The following is a 23,811-nucleotide window of genomic DNA, read 5'->3' as shown; positions in this document are numbered from 1 at the left end:
AATACCTTCTATGTATAGACATATCTCAGAATATTTCAAATTAAAACATTTAATACTGTTTTTCGGAATTATCATTGTAGAATCGGTTCTAGAATGAACTCCAGTTTTACTCAACCTGATAGTACCAGGTGTGTGAAACCCTGAGGAAATGTAATCTTAATATTTCAGGTGGAACTTGAAGGTTCTACTATCAGAGAAAGTGTTTGATCAAACCAATGTCACACTTGATACTTTAAGAATAGTGCTGATCTTTGAGTAGTATTTGGTAAGTGTTATTTGTTGGGGTAGTTTTAAGTGACTCAAGCAACCAAAGATGTATCTTATGTTTCTTTATGGATTAGTGCAAATATGTGTGTGAGTGCCTTCCTGTAAGTGTGAAGTGCCCCTCTAATTGGAATTCAGAAGAATCCACTATTGTGATGTCACATTGTGATATTACAGGGGAGGAGCTGTGAATGACTTCAATTCATAGTAAGCTTTCAGAAAGTTTAAGTAGCAACAGTTTGGGCAGTTTTTGTCAGAAACATCTGCTGCAGTAGTGTGGCCAGTTACAGGAATTAGCAGAGCACCAAGTAAGTAAAGTCAGAAAACTTTTGTTCATAATATTTCAAAATGAAATTCCAATTACACTAAATGTGTGGTAAAATGACTGTCACAATTGATACTCTAACAATTGCACTGACCCTTGCATAGTAACTAGTAAGTGCTATTTGTTGGGGTAGTTTGAAGTGACTCTAGCAACAACAGACATTTGGATAATAGATCTATGCACAGTTTTATCTCTGAGTGCCACTCTAACTGTAGCAATCTTACCTACATTGCAATGTAAGTGCTAACAAGTTGGGGCATCACTTGAAGTCTAACGTCAAAACATGCAGGATGAATGTCTGAAAGTTGCCCAATCCTTGAAAATGTTTAGTTTCACATCTTGAAAACATCTGCTACAACTGTAGCATTTAATCCACACAAAAGGGTTAAGATGTTTATGGAAATATCCATGGAGACCATCCCAAAGTGGAACATTAATTATTTCATACAAAGAGTAAGTGCTTCTCTTTGGGGTAGTCTAAATGGTATGCTTGTCCCATTATCTTAAAGCTCACAGAAATTAATTCATATTGAGCGAAGACTGGAGAATTTAACTAGTTTACATTGAAACTGTCTCCTCGCGATATTTGATTCAGTGAAACGACATTATGAGGAAAGATATCTGTCTATAGAATCAAGCATATTAGAATCTAGCAGTTACATTATGTCTAGGTACAAAGCAGTCTTTCCTATTGCTAGAATGGTGAAGATGCTTCAGTTCCAGTGGCACAATGGGATTGTAAATGGGGAGGATATGTTAATACCTTCTATGTATAGACATATCTCAGAATATTTCAAATTAAAACATTTAATACTGTTTTTTGGAATTATCATTGTAGAATCGGTTCTAGAATGAACTCCAGTTTTACTCAACCTGATAGTACCAGGTGTGTGAAACCCTGAGGAAATGTAATCTTAATATTTCAGGTGGAACTTGAAGGTTCCACTATCAGAGAAAGTGTTTGATCAAACCAATGTCCCACTTGATACTTTAACAATAGTGCTGACCTTTGAGTAGTATTTGGTAAGTGCTATTTGTTGGGGTAGTTTTAAGTGACTCAAGCAACCAAAGATTTATCTTATGTTTCTTTATGGATTAGTGCAAATATGTGTATGAGTGCCTTCCTGTAAGTGTGAAGTGCCCCTCTAATTGGAATTCAGAAGAATCCACTATTGTGATGTCACATTGTGATATTACAGGGGAGGAGCTGTGAATGACTTCAATTCATAGTAAGCTTTCAGAAAGTTTAAGTAGCAACAGTTTGGGCAGTTTTTGTCAGAAACATCTGCTGCAGTAGTGTGGCCAGTTACAGGAATTAGCAGAGCACCAAGTAAGTAAAGTCAGAAAACTTTTGTTCATAATATTTCAAATGAAATTCCATTTACACTAAATGTCTGGTAAAATGACTGTCACAATTGATACTCTAACAATTGCACTGACCTTTGCATAGTAACTAGTAAGTGCTATTTGTTGGGGTAGTTTGAAGTGACTCTAGCAACAACAGACATTTGGATAATAGATCTATGCACAGTTTTATCTCTGAGTGCCACTCTAACTGTAGCAATCTTACCTACATTGCAATGTAAGTGCTAACAAGTTGGGGCATCACTTGAAGTCTAACGTCAAAAAGTGCAGGATGAATGTCTGAAAGTTGCCCAATCCTTGAAAATGTTTAGTTTCACATCTTGAAAACATCTTGACAACTGTAGCATTTAATCCACACAAAAGGGTTAAGATGTTTATGGAAATATCCATGGAGACCATCCCAAAGTGGAACATTAATTATTTCATACAAAGAGTAAGTGCTTCTCTTTGGGGTAGTCTAAATGGTATGCTTGTCCCATTATCTTAAAGCTCACAGAAATTAATTCATATTGAGCGAAGACTGGAGAATTTAACTAGTTTACATTGAAACTGTCTCCTCGCGATATTTGATTCAGTGAAACGACATTATGAGGAAAGATATCTGTCTATAGAATCAAGCATATTAGAATCTAGCAGTTACATTATGTCTAGGTACAAAGCAGTCTTTCCTATTGCTAGAATGGTGAAGATGCTTCAGTTCCAGTGGCACAATGGGATTGTAAATGGGGAGGATATGTTAATACCTTCTATGTATAGACATATCTCAGAATATTTCAAATTAAAACATTTAATACTGTTTTTTGGAATTATCATTGTAGAATCGGTTCTAGAATGAACTCCAGTTTTACTCAACCTGATAGTACCAGGTGTGTGAAACCCTGAGGAAATGTAATCTTAATATTTCAGGTGGAACTTGAAGGTTCCACTATCAGAGAAAGTGTTTGATCAAACCAATGTCCCACTTGATACTTTAACAATAGTGCTGACCTTTGAGTAGTATTTGGTAAGTGCTATTTGTTGGGGTAGTTTTAAGTGACTCAAGCAACCAAAGATTTATCTTATGTTTCTTTATGGATTAGTGCAAATATGTGTATGAGTGCCTTCCTGTAAGTGTGAAGTGCCCCTCTAATTGGAATTCAGAAGAATCCACTATTGTGATGTCACATTGTGATATTACAGGGGAGGAGCTGTGAATGACTTCAATTCATAGTAAGCTTTCAGAAAGTTTAAGTAGCAACAGTTTGGGCAGTTTTTGTCAGAAACATCTGCTGCAGTAGTGTGGCCAGTTACAGGAATTAGCAGAGCACCAAGTAAGTAAAGTCAGAAAACTTTTGTTCATAATATTTCAAATGAAATTCCATTTACACTAAATGTCTGGTAAAATGACTGTCACAATTGATACTCTAACAATTGCACTGACCTTTGCATAGTAACTAGTAAGTGCTATTTGTTGGGGTAGTTTGAAGTGACTCTAGCAACAACAGACATTTGGATAATAGATCTATGCACAGTTTTATCTCTGAGTGCCACTCTAACTGTAGCAATCTTACCTACATTGCAATGTAAGTGCTAACAAGTTGGGGCATCACTTGAAGTCTAACGTCAAAAAGTGCAGGATGAATGTCTGAAAGTTGCCCAATCCTTGAAAATGTTTAGTTTCACATCTTGAAAACATCTTGACAACTGTAGCATTTAATCCACACAAAAGGGTTAAGATGTTTATGGAAATATCCATGGAGACCATCCCAAAGTGGAACATTAATTATTTCATACAAAGAGTAAGTGCTTCTCTTTGGGGTAGTCTAAATGGTATGCTTGTCCCATTATCTTAAAGCTCACAGAAATTAATTCATATTGAGCGAAGACTGGAGAATTTAACTAGTTTACATTGAAACTGTCTCCTCGCGATATTTGATTCAGTGAAACGACATTATGAGGAAAGATATCTGTCTATAGAATCAAGCATATTAGAATCTAGCAGTTACATTATGTCTAGGTACAAAGCAGTCTTTCCTATTGCTAGAATGGTGAAGATGCTTCAGTTCCAGTGGCACAATGGGATTGTAAATGGGGAGGATATGTTAATACCTTCTATGTATAGACATATCTCAGAATATTTCAAATTAAAACATTTAATACTGTTTTTTGGAATTATCATTGTAGAATCGGTTCTAGAATGAACTCCAGTTTTACTCAACCTGATAGTACCAGGTGTGTGAAACCCTGAGGAAATGTAATCTTAATATTTCAGGTGGAACTTGAAGGTTCCACTATCAGAGAAAGTGTTTGATCAAACCAATGTCCCACTTGATACTTTAACAATAGTGCTGACCTTTGAGTAGTATTTGGTAAGTGCTATTTGTTGGGGTAGTTTTAAGTGACTCAAGCAACCAAAGATTTATCTTATGTTTCTTTATGGATTAGTGCAAATATGTGTATGAGTGCCTTCCTGTAAGTGTGAAGTGCCCCTCTAATTGGAATTCAGAAGAATCCACTATTGTGATGTCACATTGTGATATTACAGGGGAGGAGCTGTGAATGACTTCAATTCATAGTAAGCTTTCAGAAAGTTTAAGTAGCAACAGTTTGGGCAGTTTTTGTCAGAAACATCTACTGCAGTAGTGTGGCCAGTTACAGGAATTAGCAGAGCACCAAGTAAGTAAAGTCAGAAAACTTTTGTTCATAATATTTCAAATGAAATTCCAATTACACTAAATGTGTGGTAAAATGACTGTCACAATTGATACTCTAACAATTGCACTGACCCTTGCATAGTAACTAGTAAGTGCTATTTGTTGGGGTAGTTTGAAGTGACTCTAGTAACAACAGACATTTGGATAATAGGTCTATGCACAGTTTTATCTCTGAGTGCCACTCTAACTGTAGCAATCTTACCTACAATGCAAAGTAAGTGCTAACAAGTTGGGGCATCACTTGAAGTCTAACGTCAAAACGTGCAGGATGAATGTCTGAAAGTTGCCCAATCCTTGAAAATGTTTAGTTTCACATCTTGAAAACATCTGCTACAACTGTAGCATTTAATCCACACAAAAGAGTTAAGATGTTTATGGAAATATCCATGGAGACCATCCCAAAGTGGAACATTAATTATTTCATACAAAGAGTAAGTGCTTCTCTTTGGGGTAGTCTAAATGGTATGCTTCTCCCATTATCTTAAAGCTCACAGAAATTAATTCATATTGAGCGAAGACTGGAGAATTTAGCTAGTTTACATTGAAACTGTCTCCTCGCGATATTTGATTCAGTGAAACGACATTATGAGGAAAGATATCTGTCTATAGAATCAAGCATATTAGAATCTAGCAGTTACATTATGTCTAGGTACAAAGCAGTCTTTCCTATTGCTAGAATGGTGAAGATGCTTCAGTTCCAGTGGCACAATGGGATTGTAAATGGGGAGGATATGTTAATACCTTCTATGTATAGACATATCTCAGAATATTTCAAATTAAAACATTTAATACTGTGTTTTGGAATTATCATTGTAGAATCGGTTCTAGAATGAACTCCAGTTTTACTCAACCTGATAGTACCAGGTGTGTGAAACCCTGAGGAAATGTAATCTTAATATTTCAGGTGGAACTTGAAGGTTCCACTATCAGAGAAAGTGTTTGATCAAACCAATGTCACACTTGATACTTTAACAATAGTGCTGACCTTTGAGTAGTATTTGGTAAGTGCTATTTGTTGGGGTAGTTTTAAGTGACTCAAGCAACCAAAGATTTATCTTATGTTTCTTTATGGATTAGTGCAAATATGTGTATGAGTGCCTTCCTGTAAGTGTGAAGTGCCCCTCTAATTGGAATTCAGAAGAATCCACTATTGTGATGTCACATTGTGATATTACAGGGGAGGAGCTGTGAATGACTTCAATTCATAGTAAGCTTTCAGAAAGTTTAAGTAGCAACAGTTTGGGCAGTTTTTGTCAGAAACATCTGCTGCAGTAGTGTGGCCAGTTACAGGAATTAGCAGAGCACCAAGTAAGTAAAGTCAGAAAACTTTTGTTCATAATATTTCAAATGAAATTCCAATTACACTAAATGTCTGGTAAAATGACTGTCACAATTGATACTCTAACAATTGCACTGACCTTTGCATAGTAACTAGTAAGTGCTATTTGTTGGGGTAGTTTGAAGTGACTCTAGCAACAACAGACATTTGGATAACAGATCTATGCACAGTTTTATCTCTGAGTGCCACTCTAACTGTAGCAATCTTACCTACATTACAATGTAAGTGCTAACAAGTTGGGGCATCACTTGAAGTCTAACGTCAAAAAGTGCAGGATGAATGTCTGAAAGTTGCCCAATCCTTGAAAATGTTTAGTTTCACATCTTGAAAACATCTGCTACAACTGTAGCATTTAATCCACACAAAAGGGTTAAGATGTTTATGGAAATATCCATGGAGACCATCCAAAAGTGGAACATTAATTATTTCATACAAAGAGTAAGTGCTTCTCTTTGGGGTAGTCTAAATGGTATGCTTCTCCCATTATCTTAAAGCTCACAGAAATTAATTCATATTGAGCGAAGACTGGAGAATTTAACTAGTTTACATTGAAACTGTCTCCTCGCGATATTTGATTCAGTGAAACGACATTATGAGGAAAGATATCTGTCTATAGAATCAAGCATATTAGAATCTAGCAGTTACATTATGTCTAGGTACAAAGCAGTCTTTCCTATTGCTAGAATGGTGAAGATGCTTCAGTTCCAGTGGCACAATGGGATTGTAAATGGGGAGGATATGTTAATACCTTCTATGTATAGACATATCTCAGAATATTTCAAATTAAAACATTTAATACTGTTTTTTGGAATTAGCATTGTAGAATTGGTTCTAGAATGAACTCCAGTTTTACTCAACCTGATAGTACCAGGTGTGTGAAACCCTGAGGAAATGTAATCTTAATATTTCAGGTGGAACTTGAAGGTTCCACTATCAGAGAAAGTGTTTGATCAAACCAATGTCCCACTTGATACTTTAACAATAGTGCTGACCTTTGAGTAGTATTTGGTAAGTGCTATTTGTTGGGGTAGTTTTAAGTGACTCAAGCAACCAAAGATGTATGTTATGTTTCTTTATGGATTAGTGCAAATATGTGTATGAGTGCCTTCCTGTAAGTGCGAAGTGCCCCTCTAATTGGAATTCAGAAGAATCCACTATTGTGATGTCACATTGTGATATTACAGGGGAGGAGCTGTGAATGACTTCAATTCATAGTAAGCTTTCAGAAAGTTTAAGTAGCAACAGTTTGGGCAGTTTTTGTCAGAAACATCTACTGCAGTAGTGTGGCCAGTTACAGGAATTAGCAGAGCACCAAGTAAGTAAAGTCAGAAAACTTTTGTTCATAATATTTCAAATGAAATTCCAATTACACTAAATGTGTGGTAAAATGACTGTCACAATTGATACTCTAACAATTGCACTGACCCTTGCATAGTAACTAGTAAGTGCTATTTGTTGGGGTAGTTTGAAGTGACTCTAGTAACAACAGACATTTGGATAATAGGTCTATGCACAGTTTTATCTCTGAGTGCCACTCTAACTGTAGCAATCTTACCTACAATGCAAAGTAAGTGCTAACAAGATGGGGCATCACTTGAAGTCTAACGTCAAAACGTGCAGGATGAATGTCTGAAAGTTGCCCAATCCTTGAAAATGTTTAGTTTCACATCTTGAAAACATCTGCTACAACTGTAGCATTTAATCCACACAAAAGAGTTAAGATGTTTATGGAAATATCCATGGAGACCATCCCAAAGTGGAACATTAATTATTTCATACAAAGAGTAAGTGCTTCTCTTTGGGGTAGTCTAAATGGTATGCTTCTCCCATTATCTTAAAGCTCACAGAAATTAATTCATATTGAGCGAAGACTGGAGAATTTAGCTAGTTTACATTGAAACTGTCTCCTCGCGATATTTGATTCAGTGAAACGACATTATGAGGAAAGATATCTGTCTATAGAATCAAGCATATTAGAATCTAGCAGTTACATTATGTCTAGGTACAAAGCAGTCTTTCCTATTGCTAGAATGGTGAAGATGCTTCAGTTCCAGTGGCACAATGGGATTGTAAATGGGGAGGATATGTTAATACCTTCTATGTATAGACATATCTCAGAATATTTCAAATTAAAACATTTAATACTGTGTTTTGGAATTATCATTGTAGAATCGGTTCTAGAATGAACTCCAGTTTTACTCAACCTGATAGTACCAGGTGTGTGAAACCCTGAGGAAATGTAATCTTAATATTTCAGGTGGAACTTGAAGGTTCCACTATCAGAGAAAGTGTTTGATCAAACCAATGTCACACTTGATACTTTAACAATAGTGCTGACCTTTGAGTAGTATTTGGTAAGTGCTATTTGTTGGGGTAGTTTTAAGTGACTCAAGCAACCAAAGATTTATCTTATGTTTCTTTATGGATTAGTGCAAATATGTGTATGAGTGCCTTCCTGTAAGTGTGAAGTGCCCCTCTAATTGGAATTCAGAAGAATCCACTATTGTGATGTCACATTGTGATATTACAGGGGAGGAGCTGTGAATGACTTCAATTCATAGTAAGCTTTCAGAAAGTTTAAGTAGCAACAGTTTGGGCAGTTTTTGTCAGAAACATCTGCTGCAGTAGTGTGGCCAGTTACAGGAATTAGCAGAGCACCAAGTAAGTAAAGTCAGAAAACTTTTGTTCATAATATTTCAAATGAAATTCCAATTACACTAAATGTCTGGTAAAATGACTGTCACAATTGATACTCTAACAATTGCACTGACCTTTGCATAGTAACTAGTAAGTGCTATTTGTTGGGGTAGTTTGAAGTGACTCTAGCAACAACAGACATTTGGATAATAGATCTATGCACAGTTTTATCTCTGAGTGCCACTCTAACTGTAGCAATCTTACCTACATTGCAATGTAAGTGCTAACAAGTTGGGGCATCACTTGAAGTCTAACGTCAAAACGTGCAAGATGAATGTCTGAAAGTTGCCCAATCCTTGAAAATGTTTAGTTTCACATCTTGAAAACATCTGCTACAACTGTAGCATTTAATCCACACAAAAGAGTTAAGATGTTTATGGAAATATCCATGGAGACCATCCCAAAGTGGAACATTAATTATTTCATACAAAGAGTAAGTGCTTCTCTTTGGGGTAGTCTAAATGGTATGCTTGTCCCATTATCTTAAAGCTCACAGAAATTAATTCATATTGAGCGAAGACTGGAGAATATAGCTAGTTTACATTGAAACTGTCTCCTCGCGATATTTGATTCAGTGAAATGACATTATGAGGAAAGATATCTGTCTATAGAATCAAGCATATTAGAATCTAGCAGTTACATTATGTCTAGGTACAAAGCAGTCTTTCCTATTGCTAGAATGGTGAAGATGCTTCAGTTCCAGTGGCACAATGGGATTGTAAATGGGGAGGATATGTTAATACCTTCTATGTATAGACATATCTCAGAATATTTCAAATTAAAACATTTAGTACTGTTTTTTGGAATTATCATTGTAGAATCGGTTCTAGAATAAACTCCAGTTTTACTCAACCTGATAGTACCAGGTGTGTGAAACCCTGAGGAAATGTAATCTTAATATTTCAGGTGGAACTTGAAGGTTCCACTATCAGAGAAAGTCTTTGATCAAACCAATGTCACACTTGATACTTTAACAATAGTGCTGACCTTTGAGTAGTATTTGGTAAGTGCTATTTGTTGGGGTAGTTTTAAGTGACTCAAGCAACCAAAGATTTATCTTATGTTTCTTTATGGATTAGTGCAAATATGTGTATGAGTGCCTTCCTGTAAGTGTGAAGTGCCCCTCTAATTGGAATTCAGAAGAATCCACTATTGTGATGTCACATTGTGATATTACAGGGGAGAAGCTGTGAAGGACTTCAATTCATAGTAAGCTTTCAGAAAGTTTAAGTAGCAACAGTTTGTGCAGTTTTTGTCAGAAACATCTGCTGCAGTAGTGTGGCCAGTTACAGGAATTAGCAGAGCACCAAGTAAGTAAAATCAGAAAACTTTTGTTCATAATATTTCAAATGAAATTCCAATTACACTAAATGTCTGGTAAAATGACTGTCACAATTGATACTCTAACAATTGCACTGACCTTTGCATAGTAACTAGTAAGTGCTATTTGTTGGGGTAGTTTGAAGTGACTCTAGCAACAACAGACATTTGGATAATAGATCTATGCACAGTTTTATCTCTGAGTGTCACTCTAACTTTAGCAATTTTACCTACATTGCAATGTAAGTGCTAACAAGTTGGGGCATCACTTGAAGTCTAACGTCAAAACGTGCAGGATGAATGTCTGAAAGTTGCCCAATCCTTGAAAATGTTTAGTTTCACATCTTGAAAACATCTGCTACAACTGTAGCATTTAATCCACACAAAAGGGTTAAGATGTTTATGGAAATATCCATGGAGACCATCCCAAAGTGGAACATTAATTATTTCATACAAAGAGTAAGTGCTTCTCTTTGGGGTAGTCTAAATGGTATGCTTGTCCCATTATCTTAAAGCTCACAGAAATTAATTCATATTGAGCGAAGACTGGAGAATTTAGCTAGTTTACATTGAAACTGTCTCCTCGCGATATTTGATTCAGTGAAACGACATTATGAGGAAAGATATCTGTCTATAGAATCAAGCATATTAGAATCTAGCAGTTACATTATGTCTAGGTAAAAAGCAGTCTTTCCTATTGCTAGAATGGTGAAGATGCTTCAGTTCCAGTGGCACAATGGGATTGTAAATGGGGAGGATATGTTAATACCTTCTATGTATAGACATATCTCAGAATATTTCAAATTAAAACATTTAATACTGTGTTTTGGAATTATCATTGTAGAATCGGTTCTAGAATGAACTCCTGTTTTACTCAACCTGATAGTACCAGGTGTGTGAAACCCTGAGGAAATGTAATCTTAATATTTCAGGTGGAACTTGAAGGTTCCACTATCAGAGAAAGTGTTTGATCAAACCAATGTCACACTTGATACTTTAACAATAGTGCTGACCTTTGAGTAGTATTTGGTAAGTGCTATTTGTTGGGGTAGTTTTAAGTGACTTAAGCAACCAAAGATTTATCTTATGTTTCTTTATGGATTAGTGCAAATATGTGTATGAGTGCCTTCCTGTAAGTGTGAAGTGCCCCTCTAATTGGAATTCAGAAGAATCCACTATTGTGATGTCACATTGTGATATTACAGGGGAGGAGCTGTGAATGACTTCAATTCATAGTAAGCTTTCAGAAAGTTTAAGTAGCAACAGTTTGGGCAGTTTTTGTCAGAAACATCTGCTGCAGTAGTGTGGCCAGTTACAGGAATTAGCAGAGCACCAAGTAAGTAAAGTCAGAAAACTTTTGTTCATAATATTTCAAATGAAATTCCAATTACACTAAATGTCTGGTAAAATGACTGTCACAATTGATACTCTAACAATTGCACTGACCTTTGCATAGTAACTAGTAAGTGCTATTTGTTGGGGTAGTTTGAAGTGACTCTAGCAACAACAGACATTTGGATAATAGATCTATGCACAGTTTTATCTCTGAGTGTCACTCTAACTTTAGCAATCTTACCTACATTGCAATGTAAGTGCTAACAAGTTGGGGCATCACTTGAAGTCTAACGTCAAAACGTGCAGGATGAATGTCTGAAAGTTGCCCAATCCTTGAAAATGTTTAGTTTCACATCTTGAAAACATCTGCTACAACTGTAGCATTTAATCCACACAAAAGGGTTAAGATGTTTATGGAAATATCCATGGAGACCATCCCAAAGTGGAACATTAATTATTTCATACAAAGAGTAAGTGCTTCTCTTTGGGGTAGTCTAAATGGTATGCTTGTCCCATTATCTTAAAGCTCACAGAAATTAATTCATATTGAGCGAAGACTGGAGAATTTAGCTAGTTTACATTGAAACTGTCTCCTCGCGATATTTGATTCAGTGAAACGACATTATGAGGAAAGATATCTGTCTATAGAATCAAGCATATTAGAATCTAGCAGTTACATTATGTCTAGGTAAAAAGCAGTCTTTCCTATTGCTAGAATGGTGAAGATGCTTCAGTTCCAGTGGCACAATGGGATTGTAAATGGGGAGGATATGTTAATACCTTCTATGTATAGACATATCTCAGAATATTTCAAATTAAAACATTTAATACTGTGTTTTGGAATTAGCATTGTAGAATCGGTTCTAGAATGAACTCCAGTTTTACTCAACCTGATAGTACCAGGTGTGTGAAACCCTGAGGAAATGTAATCTTAATATTTCAGGTGGAACTTGAAGGTTCCACTATCAGAGAAAGTGTTTGATCAAACCAATGTCACACTTGATACTTTAACAATAGTGCTGACCTTTGAGTAGTATTTGGTAAGTGCTATTTGTTGGGGTAGTTTTAAGTGACTCAAGCAACCAAAGATTTATCTTATGTTTCTTTATGGATTAGTGCAAATATGTGTATGAGTGCCTTCCTGTAAGTGTGAAGTGCCCCTCTAATTGGAATTCAGAAGAATCCACTATTGTGATGTCACATTGTGATATTACAGGGGAGGAGCTGTGAATGACTTCAATTCATAGTAAGCTTTCAGAAAGTTTAAGTAGCAACAGTTTGGGCAGTTTTTGTCAGAAACATCTGCTGCAGTAGTGTGGCCAGTTACAGGAATTAGCAGAGCACCAAGTAAGTAAAGTCAGAAAACTTTTGTTCATAATATTTCAAATGAAATTCCAATTACACTAAATGTCTGGTAAAATGACTGTCACAATTGATACTCTAACAATTGCACTGACCTTTGCATAGTAACTAGTAAGTGCTATTTGTTGGGGTAGTTTGAAGTGACTCTAGCAACAACAGACATTTGGATAATAGATCTATGCACAGTTTTATCTCTGAGTGCCACTCTAACTGTAGCAATCTTACCTACATTGCAATGTAAGTGCTAACAAGTTGGGGCATCACTTGAAGTCTAACGTCAAAAAGTGCAGGATGAATGTCTGAAAGTTGCCCAATCCTTGAAAATGTTTAGTTTCACATCTTGAAAACATCTGCTACAACTGTAGCATTTAATCCACACAAAAGGGTTAAGATGTTTATGGAAATATCCATGGAGACCATCCCAAAGTGGAACATTAATTATTTCATACAAAGAGTAAGTGCTTCTCTTTGGGGTAGTCTAAATGGTATGCTTGTCCCATTATCTTAAAGCTCACAGAAATTAATTCATATTGAGCGAAGACTGGAGAATTTAACTAGTTTACATTGAAACTGTCTCCTCGCGATATTTGATTCAGTGAAACGACATTATGAGGAAAGATGTCTGTCTATAGAATCAAGCATATTAGAATCTAGCAGTTACATTATGTCTAGGTACAAAGCAGTCTTTCCTATTGCTAGAATGGTGAAGATGCTTCAGTTCCAGTGGCACAATGGGATTGTAAATGGGGAGGAAATGTTAATACCTTCTATGTATAGACATATCTCAGAATATTTCAAATTAAAACATTTAATACTGTTTTTTGGAATTATCATTGTAGAATCAGTTCTAGAATGAACTCCAGTTTTACTCAACCTGATAGTACCAGGTGTGTGAAACCCTGAGGAAATGTAATCTTAATATTTCAGGTGGAACTTGAAGGTTCCACTATCAGAGAAAGTGTTTGATCAAACCAATGTCCCACTTGATACTTTAACAATAGTGCTGACCTTTGAGTAGTATTTGGTAAGTGCTATTTGTTGGGGTAGTTTTAAGTGACTCAAGCAACCAAAGATTTATCTTATGTTTCTTTATGGATTAGTGCAAATATGTGTATGAGTGCCTTCCTGTAAGTGTGAAGTGCCCCTCTAATTGGAATTCAGAAGAATCCACTATTGTGATGTCACATTGTGATATTACAGGGGAGGAGCTGTGAATGACTTCAATTCATAGTAAGCTTTCAGAAAGTTTAAGTAGCAACAGTTTGGGCAGTTTTTGTCAGAAACATCTGCTGCAGTAGTGTGGCCAGTTACAGGAATTAGCAGAGCACCAAGTAAGTACAGCCAGAAAACTTTTGTTCATAATATTTCAAATGAAATTCCAATTACACTAAATGTCTGGTAAAATGACTGTCACAATTGATACTCTAACAATTGCACTGACCTTTGCATAGTAACTAGTAAGTGCTATTTGTTGGGGTAGTTTGAAGTGACTCTAGCAACAACAGACATTTGGATAACAGATCTATGCACAGTTTTATCTCTGAGTGCCACTCTAACTGTAGCAATCTTACCTACATTACAATGTAAGTGCTAACAAGTTGGGGCATCACTTGAAGTCTAACGTCAAAAAGTGCAGGATGAATGTCTGAAAGTTGCCCAATCCTTGAAAATGTTTAGTTTCACATCTTGAAAACATCTGCTACAACTGTAGCATTTAATCCACACAAAAGGGTTAAGATGTTTATGGAAATATCCATGGAGACCATCCAAAAGTGGAACATTAATTATTTCATACAAAGAGTAAGTGCTTCTCTTTGGGGTAGTCTAAATGGTATGCTTCTCCCATTATCTTAAAGCTCACAGAAATTAATTCATATTGAGCGAAGACTGGAGAATTTAACTAGTTTACATTGAAACTGTCTCCTCGCGATATTTGATTCAGTGAAACGACATTATGAGGAAAGATGTCTGTCTATAGAATCAAGCATATTAGAATCTAGCAGTTACATTATGTCTAGGTACAAAGCAGTCTTTCCTATTGCTAGAATGGTGAAGATGCTTCAGTTCCAGTGGCACAATGGGATTGTAAATGGGGAGGATATGTTAATACCTTCTATGTATAGACATATCTCAGAATATTTCAAATTAAAACATTTAATACTGTCTTTTGGAATTATCATTGTAGAATCGGTTCTAGAATGAACTCCAGTTTTACTCAACCTGATAGTACCAGGTGTGTGAAACCCTGAGGAAATGTAATCTTAATATTTCAGGTGGAACTTGAAGGTTCCACTATCAGAGAAAGTGTTTGATCAAACCAATGTCCCACTTGATACTTTAACAATAGTGCTGACCTTTGAGTAGTATTTGGTAAGTGCTATTTGTTGGGGTAGTTTTAAGTGACTCAAGCAACCAAAGATTTATCTTATGTTTCTTTATGGATTAGTGCAAATATGTGTATGAGTGCCTTCCTGTAAGTGTGAAGTGCCCCTCTAATTGGAATTCTGAAGAATCCACTATTGTGATGTCACATTGTGATATTACAGGGGAGGAGCTGTGAATGACTTCAATTCATAGTAAGCTTTCAGAAAGTTTAAGTAGCAACAGTTTGGGCAGTTTTTGTCAGAAACATCTGCTGCAGTAGTGTGGCCAGTTACAGGAATTAGCAGAGCACCAAGTAAGTAAAGTCAGAAAACTTTTGTTCATAATATTTCAAATGAAATTCCAATTACACTAAATGTCTGGTAAAATGACTGTCACAATTGATACTCTAACAATTGCACTGACCTTTGCATAGTAACTAGTAAGTGCTATTTGTTGGGGTAGTTTGAAGTGACTCTAGCAACAACAGACATTTGGATAATAGATCTATGCACAGTTTTATCTCTGAGTGCCACTCTAACTGTAGCAATCTTACCTACATTGCAATGTAAGCGCTAACAAGTTGGGGCATCACTTGAAGTCTAACGTCAAAAAGTGCAGGATGAATGTCTGAAAGTTGCCCAATCCTTGAAAATGTTTAGTTTCACATCTTGAAAACATCTGCTACAACTGTAGCATTTAATCCACACAAAAGGGTTAAGATGTTTATGGAAATATCCATGGAGACCATCCCAAAGTGGAACATTAATTATTTCATACAAAGAGTAAGTGCTTCTCTTTGGGGTAGTCTAAATGGTATGCTTCTCCCATTATCTTAAAGCTCACAGAAATTAATTCATATTGAGCGAAGACTGGAGAATATAACTAGTTTACATTGAAACTGTCTCCTCGCGATATTTGATTCAGTGAAACGACATTATGAGGAAAGATATCTGTCTATAGAATCAAGCATATTAGAATCTAGCAGTTACATTATGTCTAGGTACAAAGCAGTCTTTCCTATTGCTAGAATGGTGAAGATGCTTCAGTTCCAGTGGCACAATGGGATTGTAAATGGGGAGGATATGTTAATACCTTCTATGTATAGACATATCTCAGAATATTTCAAATTAAAACATTTAATACTGTGTTTTGGAATTATCATTGTAGAATCGGTTCTAGAATGAACTCCAGTTTTACTCAACCTGATAGTACCAGGTGTGTGAAACCCTGAGGAAATGTAATCTTAATATTTCAGGTGGAACTTGAAGGTTCCACTATCAGAGAAAGTGTTTGATCAAACCAATGTCACACTTGATACTTTAACAATAGTGCTGACCTTTGAGTAGTATTTGGTAAGTGCTATTTGTTGGGGTAGTTTTAAGTGACTCAAGCAACCAAAGATTTATCTTATGTTTCTTTATGGATTAGTGCAAATATGTGTATGAGTGCCTTCCTGTAAGTGTGAAGTGCCCCTCTAATTGGAATTCAGAAGAATCCACTATTGTGATGTCACATTGTGATATTACAGGGGAGGAGCTGTGAATGACTTCAATTCATAGTAAGCTTTCAGAAAGTTTAAGTAGCAACAGTTTGGGCAGTTTTTGTCAGAAACATCTGCTGCAGTAGTGTGGCCAGTTACAGGAATTAGCAGAGCACCAAGTAAGTAAAGTCAGAAAACTTTTGTTCATAATATTTCAAATGAAATTCCAATTACACTAAATGTCTGGTAAAATGACTGTCACAATTGATACTCTAACAATTGCACTGACCTTTGCATAGTAACTAGTAAGTGCTATTTGTTGGGGTAGTTTGAAGTGACTCTAGCAACAACAGACATTTGGATAATAGATCTATGCACAGTTTTATCTCTGAGTGCCACTCTAACTGTAGCAATCTTACCTACATTGCAATGTAAGTGCTAACAAGTTGGGGCATCACTTGAAGTCTAACGTCAAAACGTGCAAGATGAATGTCTGAAAGTTGCCCAATCCTTGAAAATGTTTAGTTTCACATCTTGAAAACATCTGCTACAACTGTAGCATTTAATCCACACAAAAGAGTTAAGATGTTTATGGAAATATCCATGGAGACCATCCCAAAGTGGAACATTAATTATTTCATACAAAGAGTAAGTGCTTCTCTTTGGGGTAGTCTAAATGGTATGCTTGTCCCATTATCTTAAAGCTCACAGAAATTAATTCATATTGAGCGAAGACTGGAGAATATAGCTAGTTTACATTGAAACTGTCTCCTCGCGATATTTGATTCAGTGAAATGACATTATGAGGAAAGATATCTGTCTATAGAATCAAGCATATTAGAATCTAGCAGTTACATTATGTCTAGGTACAAAGCAGTCTTTCCTATTGCTAGAATGGTGAAGATGCTTCAGTTCCAGTGGCACAATGGGATTGTAAATGGGGAGGATATGTTAATACCTTCTATGTATAGACATATCTCAGAATATTTCAAATTAAAACATTTAGTACTGTTTTTTGGAATTATCATTGTAGAATCGGTTCTAGAATAAACTCCAGTTTTACTCAACCTGATAGTACCAGGTGTGTGAAACCCTGAGGAAATGTAATCTTAATATTTCAGGTGGAACTTGAAGGTTCCACTATCAGAGAAAGTCTTTGATCAAACCAATGTCACACTTGATACTTTAACAATAGTGCTGACCTTTGAGTAGTATTTGGTAAGTGCTATTTGTTGGGGTAGTTTTAAGTGACTCAAGCAACCAAAGATTTATCTTATGTTTCTTTATGGATTAGTGCAAATATGTGTATGAGTGCCTTCCTGTAAGTGTGAAGTGCCCCTCTAATTGGAATTCAGAAGAATCCACTATTGTGATGTCACATTGTGATATTACAGGGGAGAAGCTGTGAAGGACTTCAATTCATAGTAAGCTTTCAGAAAGTTTAAGTAGCAACAGTTTGTGCAGTTTTTGTCAGAAACATCTGCTGCAGTAGTGTGGCCAGTTACAGGAATTAGCAGAGCACCAAGTAAGTAAAATCAGAAAACTTTTGTTCATAATATTTCAAATGAAATTCCAATTACACTAAATGTCTGGTAAAATGACTGTCACAATTGATACTCTAACAATTGCACTGACCTTTGCATAGTAACTAGTAAGTGCTATTTGTTGGGGTAGTTTGAAGTGACTCTAGCAACAACAGACATTTGGATAATAGATCTATGCACAGTTTTATCTCTGAGTGTCACTCTAACTTTAGCAATTTTACCTACATTGCAATGTAAGTGCTAACAAGTTGGGGCATCACTTGAAGTCTAACGTCAAAACGTGCAGGATGAATGTCTGAAAGTTGCCCAATCCTTGAAAATGTTTAGTTTCACATCTTGAAAACATCTGCTACAACTGTAGCATTTAATCCACACAAAAGGGTTAAGATGTTTATGGAAATATCCATGGAGACCATCCCAAAGTGGAACATTAATTATTTCATACAAAGAGTAAGTGCTTCTCTTTGGGGTAGTCTAAATGGTATGCTTGTCCCATTATCTTAAAGCTCACAGAAATTAATTCATATTGAGCGAAGACTGGAGAATTTAGCTAGTTTACATTGAAACTGTCTCCTCGCGATATTTGATTCAGTGAAACGACATTATGAGGAAAGATATCTGTCTATAGAATCAAGCATATTAGAATCTAGCAGTTACATTATGTCTAGGTAAAAAGCAGTCTTTCCTATTGCTAGAATGGTGAAGATGCTTCAGTTCCAGTGGCACAATGGGATTGTAAATGGGGAGGATATGTTAATACCTTCTATGTATAGACATATCTCAGAATATTTCAAATTAAAACATTTAATACTGTGTTTTGGAATTATCATTGTAGAATCGGTTCTAGAATGAACTCCTGTTTTACTCAACCTGATAGTACCAGGTGTGTGAAACCCTGAGGAAATGTAATCTTAATATTTCAGGTGGAACTTGAAGGTTCCACTATCAGAGAAAGTGTTTGATCAAACCAATGTCACACTTGATACTTTAACAATAGTGCTGACCTTTGAGTAGTATTTGGTAAGTGCTATTTGTTGGGGTAGTTTTAAGTGACTTAAGCAACCAAAGATTTATCTTATGTTTCTTTATGGATTAGTGCAAATATGTGTATGAGTGCCTTCCTGTAAGTGTGAAGTGCCCCTCTAATTGGAATTCAGAAGAATCCACTATTGTGATGTCACATTGTGATATTACAGGGGAGGAGCTGTGAATGACTTCAATTCATAGTAAGCTTTCAGAAAGTTTAAGTAGCAACAGTTTGGGCAGTTTTTGTCAGAAACATCTGCTGCAGTAGTGTGGCCAGTTACAGGAATTAGCAGAGCACCAAGTAAGTAAAGTCAGAAAACTTTTGTTCATAATATTTCAAATGAAATTCCAATTACACTAAATGTCTGGTAAAATGACTGTCACAATTGATACTCTAACAATTGCACTGACCTTTGCATAGTAACTAGTAAGTGCTATTTGTTGGGGTAGTTTGAAGTGACTCTAGCAACAACAGACATTTGGATAATAGATCTATGCACAGTTTTATCTCTGAGTGTCACTCTAACTTTAGCAATCTTACCTACATTGCAATGTAAGTGCTAACAAGTTGGGGCATCACTTGAAGTCTAACGTCAAAACGTGCAGGATGAATGTCTGAAAGTTGCCCAATCCTTGAAAATGTTTAGTTTCACATCTTGAAAACATCTGCTACAACTGTAGCATTTAATCCACACAAAAGGGTTAAGATGTTTATGGAAATATCCATGGAGACCATCCCAAAGTGGAACATTAATTATTTCATACAAAGAGTAAGTGCTTCTCTTTGGGGTAGTCTAAATGGTATGCTTGTCCCATTATCTTAAAGCTCACAGAAATTAATTCATATTGAGCGAAGACTGGAGAATTTAGCTAGTTTACATTGAAACTGTCTCCTCGCGATATTTGATTCAGTGAAACGACATTATGAGGAAAGATATCTGTCTATAGAATCAAGCATATTAGAATCTAGCAGTTACATTATGTCTAGGTAAAAAGCAGTCTTTCCTATTGCTAGAATGGTGAAGATGCTTCAGTTCCAGTGGCACAATGGGATTGTAAATGGGGAGGATATGTTAATACCTTCTATGTATAGACATATCTCAGAATATTTCAAATTAAAACATTTAATACTGTGTTTTGGAATTAGCATTGTAGAATCGGTTCTAGAATGAACTCCAGTTTTACTCAACCTGATAGTACCAGGTGTGTGAAACCCTGAGGAAATGTAATCTTAATATTTCAGGTGGAACTTGAAGGTTCCACTATCAGAGAAAGTGTTTGATCAAACCAATGTCACACTTGATACTTTAACAATAGTGCTGACCTTTGAGTAGTATTTGGTAAGTGCTATTTGTTGGGGTAGTTTTAAGTGACTCAAGCAACCAAAGATTTATCTTATGTTTCTTTATGGATTAGTGCAAATATGTGTATGAGTGCCTTCCTGTAAGTGTGAAGTGCCCCTCTAATTGGAATTCAGAAGAATCCACTATTGTGATGTCACATTGTGATATTACAGGGGAGGAGCTGTGAATGACTTCAATTCATAGTAAGCTTTCAGAAAGTTTAAGTAGCAACAGTTTGGGCAGTTTTTGTCAGAAACATCTGCTGCAGTAGTGTGGCCAGTTACAGGAATTAGCAGAGCACCAAGTAAGTAAAGTCAGAAAACTTTTGTTCATAATATTTCAAATGAAATTCCAATTACACTAAATGTCTGGTAAAATGACTGTCACAATTGATACTCTAACAATTGCACTGACCTTTGCATAGTAACTAGTAAGTGCTATTTGTTGGGGTAGTTTGAAGTGACTCTAGCAACAACAGACATTTGGATAATAGATCTATGCACAGTTTTATCTCTGAGTGCCACTCTAACTGTAGCAATCTTACCTACATTGCAATGTAAGTGCTAACAAGTTGGGGCATCACTTGAAGTCTAACGTCAAAAAGTGCAGGATGAATGTCTGAAAGTTGCCCAATCCTTGAAAATGTTTAGTTTCACATCTTGAAAACATCTGCTACAACTGTAGCATTTAATCCACACAAAAGGGTTAAGATGTTTATGGAAATATCCATGGAGACCATCCCAAAGTGGAACATTAATTATTTCATACAAAGAGTAAGTGCTTCTCTTTGGGGTAGTCTAAATGGTATGCTTGTCCCATTATCTTAAAGCTCACAGAAATTAATTCATATTGAGCGAAGACTGGAGAATTTAACTAGTTTACATTGAAACTGTCTCCTCGCGATATTTGATTCAGTGAAACGACATTATGAGGAAAGATGTCTGTCTATAGAATCAAGCATATTAGAATCTAGCAGTTACATTATGTCTAGGTACAAAGCAGTCTTTCCTATTGCTAGAATGGTGAAGATGCTTCAGTTCCAGTGGCACAATGGGATTGTAAATGGGGAGGAAATGTTAATACCTTCTATGTATAGACATATCTCAGAATATTTCAAATTAAAACATTTAATACTGTTTTTTGGAATTATCATTGTAGAATCAGTTCTAGAATGAACTCCAGTTTTACTCAACCTGATAGTACCAGGTGTGTGAAACCCTGAGGAAATGTAATCTTAATATTTCAGGTGGAACTTGAAGGTTCCACTATCAGAGAAAGTGTTTGATCAAACCAATGTCCCACTTGATACTTTAACAATAGTGCTGACCTTTGAGTAGTATTTGGTAAGTGCTATTTGTTGGGGTAGTTTTAAGTGACTCAAGCAACCAAAGATTTATCTTATGTTTCTTTATGGATTAGTGCAAATATGTGTATGAGTGCCTTCCTGTAAGTGTGAAGTGCCCCTCTAATTGGAATTCAGAAGAATCCACTATTGTGATGTCACATTGTGATATTACAGGGGAGGAGCTGTGAATGACTTCAATTCATAGTAAGCTTTCAGAAAGTTTAAGTAGCAACAGTTTGGGCAGTTTTTGTCAGAAACATCTGCTGCAGTAGTGTGGCCAGTTACAGGAATTAGCAGAGCACCAAGTAAGTACAGCCAGAAAACTTTTGTTCATAATATTTCAAATGAAATTCCAATTACACTAAATGTCTGGTAAAATGACTGTCACAATTGATACTCTAACAATTGCACTGACCTTTGCATAGTAACTAGTAAGTGCTATTTGTTGGGGTAGTTTGAAGTGACTCTAGCAACAACAGACATTTGGATAACAGATCTATGCACAGTTTTATCTCTGAGTGCCACTCTAACTGTAGCAATCTTACCTACATTACAATGTAAGTGCTAACAAGTTGGGGCATCACTTGAAGTCTAACGTCAAAAAGTGCAGGATGAATGTCTGAAAGTTGCCCAATCCTTGAAAATGTTTAGTTTCACATCTTGAAAACATCTGCTACAACTGTAGCATTTAATCCACACAAAAGGGTTAAGATGTTTATGGAAATATCCATGGAGACCATCCAAAAGTGGAACATTAATTATTTCATACAAAGAGTAAGTGCTTCTCTTTGGGGTAGTCTAAATGGTATGCTTCTCCCATTATCTTAAAGCTCACAGAAATTAATTCATATTGAGCGAAGACTGGAGAATTTAACTAGTTTACATTGAAACTGTCTCCTCGCGATATTTGATTCAGTGAAACGACATTATGAGGAAAGATGTCTGTCTATAGAATCAAGCATATTAGAATCTAGCAGTTACATTATGTCTAGGTACAAAGCAGTCTTTCCTATTGCTAGAATGGTGAAGATGCTTCAGTTCCAGTGGCACAATGGGATTGTAAATGGGGAGGATATGTTAATACCTTCTATGTATAGACATATCTCAGAATATTTCAAATTAAAACATTTAATACTGTCTTTTGGAATTATCATTGTAGAATCGGTTCTAGAATGAACTCCAGTTTTACTCAACCTGATAGTACCAGGTGTGTGAAACCCTGAGGAAATGTAATCTTAATATTTCAGGTGGAACTTGAAGGTTCCACTATCAGAGAAAGTGTTTGATCAAACCAATGTCCCACTTGATACTTTAACAATAGTGCTGACCTTTGAGTAGTATTTGGTAAGTGCTATTTGTTGGGGTAGTTTTAAGTGACTCAAGCAACCAAAGATTTATCTTATGTTTCTTTATGGATTAGTGCAAATATGTGTATGAGTGCCTTCCTGTAAGTGTGAAGTGCCCCTCTAATTGGAATTCTGAAGAATCCACTATTGTGATGTCACATTGTGATATTACAGGGGAGGAGCTGTGAATGACTTCAATTCATAGTAAGCTTTCAGAAAGTTTAAGTAGCAACAGTTTGGGCAGTTTTTGTCAGAAACATCTGCTGCAGTAGTGTGGCCAGTTACAGGAATTAGCAGAGCACCAAGTAAGTAAAGTCAGAAAACTTTTGTTCATAATATTTCAAATGAAATTCCAATTACACTAAATGTCTGGTAAAATGACTGTCACAATTGATACTCTAACAATTGCACTGACCTTTGCATAGTAACTAGTAAGTGCTATTTGTTGGGGTAGTTTGAAGTGACTCTAGCAACAACAGACATTTGGATAATAGATCTATGCACAGTTTTATCTCTGAGTGCCACTCTAACTGTAGCAATCTTACCTACATTGCAATGTAAGCGCTAACAAGTTGGGGCATCACTTGAAGTCTAACGTCAAAAAGTGCAGGATGAATGTCTGAAAGTTGCCCAATCCTTGAAAATGTTTAGTTTCACATCTTG

The sequence above is a fragment of the Salminus brasiliensis genome, chromosome 20, assembly GCF_030463535.1.
Source record: "Salminus brasiliensis chromosome 20, fSalBra1.hap2, whole genome shotgun sequence".
Classification (NCBI taxonomy): Eukaryota; Metazoa; Chordata; class Actinopteri; order Characiformes; family Bryconidae; genus Salminus; species Salminus brasiliensis.
The sequence above is the reverse complement of the archived record's forward strand: the minus strand, read 5'-3'. Positions refer to the sequence as shown.